Raw genomic sequence first — 6,845 nt, forward strand, 5'->3', positions numbered from 1 at the left:
TTTTATTTTATTTTATTTTATTTTATTTTATTTTATTTTATTTTATTTTCATTTTAACTATTCCTTCCCCACACTTACCTTCACTCTTATCCACCAAACACCTTGCTTTGCACCAAAGATAAACCTAGGTTTCCAGGTTTCTGGAATAAGTATATTTTCATCTATCTCTTCCTGTTTTATTAAACATCTAGGAAGGGTCCTCATTTGTATAGTGAACGAAGTCACTTCAGGTGAAAAAAAAAACTGATTTAATTTGCCAATTTCCTATATATATTTAGAGAGGATCACTGTATAAAGTTCATGGGTTTAATATTTCCATTATTGGGTGCCTGGGTGGCTCAGTCGGTTGAGCGTCCAGCTTCGGCTCAGGTCACGATCTCACGGTTTGTGGGTTCGAGCCCCGCGTCGGGCTCTGTGCTGACAGCTCAGAGCCTGGAGCCTGCTTCGGATTCTGTGTCTCCCTCTCTCTCTGCCCCTCCCCTGCTCATGCTCTGTCTCTCTCTCTCTCTCTCTCTCCTTCAAAAATAAATAAAAACATTTAAAAAAATATTTCCATTATCATCTTCACAATGACTTCTTACAAAAAGGAAATGTGACTTTTATATGTGCCCTACTTCACTTACATTATTTGGAACTACTTGAAAGCCAGGTCTGACAGATGACCGCAGTACAGTAAAGGTAGAAATTAGCAACCAAAGGACAGAGAATGTGGCCAAACTAGTGTGTGCTGTGGGGAATTTAATAAGATTTCCCTTGGGCCTAATATTTACACCACTACTCAGCACACTGTGAGCACTCAATAAATGTTAGCTACTATTGGTATTAAAGACATACATAATTTTCAAACTAAGTTTTAGATCAGCAAGAGATAACTAATGCTACTCTGTGGAGTTCAAAAATTCAGAGCCAAAATGCCAAGAAATGTAATGTTTTACTAAGCCTGTGCAACCTCATCAGAAAATAGGTAATGTTTTTGCTAGACTTTTTGAAACATTATAAATAATATGAGTATCCCCTTGTAAGCCCCATTGGGAATTACTAATATATACACAGTCTTTGATTTACTAATGAGGAAACCAAGTTCCAAAGAGGAGTTAGCAATTTGCCCTGGACTCACTGTTGGCCCCAGAGCCCATGACTCTTAACTTTCCATCCAGGACTCTGTCCATTCATGCTGCCAGTCTTGAAATAAACCAGAATGAACCTGTTGTTTAGAAAACAGAAAAAGGGAAAGGTTGGCGGGGGGGGGGGGTTGTGAGAGGAGGTTCTCCTTAAGTCCACTGTTTTATGTTAGAGATAATGGCAGAGCATCAAGATAGACTTTATACTTGACTTTTACAACATACTAGATTAAGAGCTCACAGTGTATACTTTAGGAGCTATAGGAGTCTTCTATAGGATTTCTTCCAGCTATGCCCTCAGACATACAGAAAATACTTGAGGCCTGAATCTCCTATGAACATCTATTGCAGCAAATGTAATTTATGAAAAGGAAATATTACCTGGTATCTAACAGAGGTCACAATTAGTCCCTAGATTTAGGCATAGCATCAACATATTTCCATCCCTTAGCTATAGCACTGTGCCGCTAATGAATCAAGGTTTACAATTATATTATTGTACATTCAAATGATCTATTGCCAAATATGCAATGAGGTTTTTCTCCCAAAATCATCCCTCAGACAAATAGTCATTTTATCCTAGTCCTTATAAATTCTCTCATATCATGGAGGTACTCCTTCAGTTGTCTTATTTTTGGCAAAACTACATTAGCCTGAAATTTTTCAATAAATGCTGGTTAAGTGGTTAGAGAAGTTGCATCATGAAATTTATTTTTTTAAAAAGGTGGGGGGAATGATGTATATCAGTTAGTAAAGGATAGGCTATGCTGCAGTAACATTAATCCTGAAATCTTAGAGGCTTAAAACATAAAAATGTACTTGTCACTCACACAAATGCCACTGTGGGCCTGGAGTGACCCTTAAAGTGGTTCTTCAAGTGGCGACTTCTCTTTAATCTTGTGGCTCTGCCCTCCAACACAAGGCTTTCTTAATTGCCAATGCAGAGCGAGAGAAAGTTGGAATGTCATGCAGGGGTTTCTCACTGCCTCAGACAAAAGTAACACATGTATTTCTACTCATATTTAGTTGGATAGAATTGCCTGACTGCAAAGGGTTAGTAAGTGTGCCCAGGAAAACTGAATATGAAAAAAAGACCTAGTAAATGCAATGCATTCTCGTTCACAGGAAGTAAATGGTTGCACATATTTAGTAATTGTATGACCTCGCAATTGCAAGAGTTGAAGGTCATCATTTAAAAGCTTCTTAAAAAAAACACTTTAAGAAGCTATACTGGAGCCTGGAACAACTGGATACTCATTCAGAGAGGAAAAAGTCTCAACATTTTCTTTAAGCATACACAAAAATTAAGTTGGTACGGGTCATAGATCTAAATTAAAAGCTAAAACTATAAAAGTTCTAGATGAAAAATAGAAGAAAATCTTTAAACTTAAGGTAGACAAAGGTTTCTTTAAAAAGCACAAATTATAAAAGAAATATTGACAAATTGTACTTTATCAAAATTTAAAAGTTTTGCTCTATAAAAGACACCTTTAAGAAAATAAAAAGGCACTATATTATATATATACTACAACACGATATATTAACTATACTGGAATTAAATAAAAACTTAATAAAAAATGTTTTAAGAAAATAAAAGGCAAGTCAGAATCAGAGGGAATATATATTTACTATATCTATATTGAGTATATATTTATGAATATGTGTATTATAATTCATTAATAATAGGACACACAGTCCAATTTATTTTGATGGACAAAAGATTTAAACATATTTTCAAAGAAGACAAGCCCATAGCCAGTATGCAATGAAAAGATGCTGAACATCATTAGTCATGAGGAAATGCATATCAAAACCCTAATGAAGACATGAAACCATAAAACTCCTGGAAGAAAACATAGGGAGAAAACCCCTTGGCATTGGTCTTGAATGATTTGGGGGCAGTATGACATCAAAAACATAGGCAACAAAAGCAAAAATAAACAAGTGAACAGTATCAAACAAAAGGCTTGGCACAACAAAAGAAATGATCAACAAGATGAAAAGGCAACCTACAGAATGGGAGAAATAATTTGCAAACCATGTATCTGATAAGAGATGAATATCTAAAATATATAAGGAACTTTGAAAACTCAATAGCTAAGAAACAACCCACTTTTAAAAATGAGTAAAGAACATGCATAGACATTTAAAAAAAAAAAGACATACAAATGGCTAACAGATATATGAAAAACCACTCAACTAACCATCATAGAATTGCAAATCAAAACCACAGTGAGATATCACCTCATACCTGTTAGAATGGCTATTATCAAAGAGACAACAGGCAAGAGTTGGTGAAGGTGTGAAGAAAAGGCCTTGTGCACTATTGGTGGGAATGTAAATGAGTACAGCCATTATGGAAAACAAAATGGAGAGTCCTCAAATAATTAAAAATAGAACCACCATATGACTCAGTAATCCCACTTCTGGCCATACATAGATGGGAACCCAGCTGATTTCATGCAAGAGGTTGTTTTGCTGTCCAAACAGAATCCCCATTGAATTTCTTCAGGTAGCCAGTTCAAAACTGTGCATTGAGATTACAATTCCATTTAGCGTAAACATTTATGATACATGCCATCTCAGGAAATTATTCTGTGAAACTATTGGTACCCCTTTCATTTGTGCAGCACATTAAAAAAAAAAAATGGTTTAATGGATTTGTAAAAACAAGTCACTCCCAAAGCTGAGTTGAGGACAATTTCACCACCCCAGGGAGCGATTAAATTCGTCTGTCCAGCTGGCAAGCCTAGAAAGCCAATTGAGTAAGTAACTCAGCATCCCTAACACCGAGCCACTAAACCAACTAAAGGGGAATGTAGTTAACACTTGCTAAAAAAACAAATCCAAGTCATTTATCATGTGCACCATCAGGGTACTAGGACCCCTCTAAGCAACTCCTTTAAAACTTTCCTAATGAGATATTGTTGGGGGAAATTCTGCTTGTTAGAAATGGAGAATCACAGCCTTTACCCCCAACCTACTGAATTATATGAGAATTAAATGTTCTCACGTTTAGAGAGACTCATGTTTAGATAAGCTGAAGTTGTCAGTGGGATGGAAGAGAGAAATGGATATAGGACAATTAAGAAGGTTGACTTCACAAGGTTTGGTTTTTATGGGATTGGGAAAAAGTGAAGTCAAATATGGCATCTGGATCTCTGGCTTGAATGACTGAGTACCATTCATCAAGATTGGGAATGCCAAAGGAGGAACAGAGCTTCTTATGAAGTCCTCTTCTGCCCCCACCTCCTCTTCTTAATGTTAAAATGTATTCCCTGGGGTTCTTAATTTGACCTTTGTTGCTTCTCTTTTGACACACCTGATCTCAACGGTTTCAATCCTCCGCCACACACATCGACAGCCTGCTCAAGGTCCCAAAGGCACATCTCAGTTTATCATCTTTCTCTCAAAACCTACTCTACCTCAATCTTTTAATTAATAGAATCCAATCTGTTATCTACCTATGCATTAAGAGGAGAGACCTAGAAGTCACTAGAGAGTTTAGCCTCTCACTTACCCCCACATGAAATCAGTCACCAACCCCTAGTTCCCCATTCCTTATGTCGCTAATATCTGCCCTCTCCCCCCAATCTCTCTGCTCCTATATTGGGCCATTATGGCTCACCTGAGTTCTTGACCAGGGTCCGATGTTTCCCCTATCACCACTCTGGTTAATCTACTTCTGCCTGCCCCCAAGCCTCCTTCTACTACACCTAAAGAGCTACTTCTAAAACACAAATCTCATTATGTCATCCCCTTGTTTATTACTCCTCAGTGGCTCTTCAGCATGTTATTTGAGGCCCACCTTTCCAACCTTATCTCCTGATATTAGCCCAACATACTTTGCATTCTTGTTTCCTGCCAACTTACCACTCTGAATAAAAACATGGCCCAAATGGCAAGCGCGGGCATCCTATATTGCTTTTAGTTCATTGAACCCTTGCAGAGCAAACAAAGTCAAAGCCTCTTATTGGGTCCCCAGTGTATTCACCATTGAAGGAATGAAATTCTTCATCAGTAGAAGTTCGCTGAGTGCTTTTTTGTGGGCAGTGTTCCCAAGAAGTTTATTCTGTAAACTCTATTCTGTAAAATAAAGTTTCCTTATTCAAAGGCTCAGGAAACACGTTTGTCTTCTTACTCCTTAAATTTACCACCATTCTTTCTCATAGCCCAAAGCAGAATAGATCACCAAATCCTACACTGGGAGCATTGTCTACCCATATGGTGTTAAGTAGTTCCTGCTAAAGGCTCCCAAACAGTTACTATTTATTGAATAACTGCCAGCTCATTTATGCCTCACTCAATCCCAAGAGTTTGGTATTATTATCTTATTTGACAGATAAGAGATGCATCCATTGTATCCATGTATATCAATACACCCACTGGAGGCAACTGTAGACCACACGAGGTCAATAGTTAGCATGCATCTAGTTCACGGCTCCTGGAAGGTGGTGCTCAAACAAATGTGTATTGGATGAGCAAATGAATGAATGAAACAAATATCTAGTAAGTGGCAGAGCTGGTATCAAACCTAAGGGATCTAACCACAGAGTGACTGCTCTACACTCATAATAGAAAGCCCAGGGTAGGAGAATGTCCACCTAAGAAGAGGCCTGACCATGCTCCTCTTTTCTCCACTCTTTCTGGGTGTTCTGTATGTGGTTTGAAAGATGAGTAGGAAGGGAAAAACCTGACCAATCTCACAATGGTGCTGAGAAGAAATTTAAGGAGCATTTTACGAAACCTTGTAAATACACAGCACTGAAGAATAATTAAAGATGGTTCCCAGTATCAGCATTTAAGGCCCATTGTGTGTTTCTTTATGAATGTTGAATATACCTTGTTTTCGAAGATTAAGGGAAGAAATGAGTGAAATACCCTTGCCTCATTCTCACCACTTCCCATCACCCTTACCACCCAGCTTGAAATGGCGAGATGAGTGAGTCTATGTAACCTCCAGGGGGGTTGTTACGAGGTCACACAGATCCATACGTGTCTGATAGATTTACACTGAACACCCCTTGTGGGAAAATTACATTAACTAAAATGAGGTGAATTAGGTCCAGCTTTAGACATTGCCTATTAAACATAATCTATTACACTGTCAGGGACACTAAATTGTTTAATTCAACATTTTAAATGTGAGAAGTTAATGTTGGTGGAAGAGTTAAGCACATTATACATTTATCACCCAAAAGACAGAGATATGAAAATGTCTAAACCATTAGCCATATAATAGCTTCAAAGGCTTTATTCTGGTAACCTTAAATTGGTTAAATTATGAAACTACAATTAAGAATAATTATCCCCGCAGTAGTCAAGTAGATGCAGAAACCCCAAGAAGCAGACAGCTTGGCGCGGTAATATATCAGCTTACAACCTGAGTCAGCCTGAGTAGTGATACAGTCACCAAAACTACGTCCCTCTAATAACATTTCACAATGCATCAAGGAAGAGTTTGTGGCGATAAGGAAAGAAAAATTGGGAGATCCTAATCCAAACTTGTGTCCATCTAAATCAGGAAGTGAAAATACCCCAGAAATTTTGTCTGTTTGCTTAAATTATGAAAAAGATGATATTAAAGTCTTTACTTATATTGCAAGCCACCCATCTGCAAAACTATTTCGTAATCCCTGGGTTTTAAAAAGATTTTTGTGTCTGTAGATTTCAATAAATAAGCCAGGATTTTTTAAGTTAGTCAAGGCTGGCTGATTCTTAATA

At 37.5% G+C, this 6,845-nt stretch overlaps 1 long non-coding RNA gene across 1 annotated transcript in view; it reads right to left on the bottom strand.

Annotated features, from left to right (window-relative positions):
- LOC121014217 (uncharacterized) overlaps positions 1-6,845 on the bottom strand; it is a 57,775-nt gene that overhangs the window by 49,102 nt on the left and 1,828 nt on the right. The gene's annotated exons all lie outside the window — the stretch shown is intronic.

This window comes from Herpailurus yagouaroundi, unplaced genomic scaffold, assembly GCF_014898765.1.
Source record: "Herpailurus yagouaroundi ecotype Mexico unplaced genomic scaffold, PumYag 201, whole genome shotgun sequence".
Classification (NCBI taxonomy): Eukaryota; Metazoa; Chordata; class Mammalia; order Carnivora; family Felidae; genus Herpailurus; species Herpailurus yagouaroundi.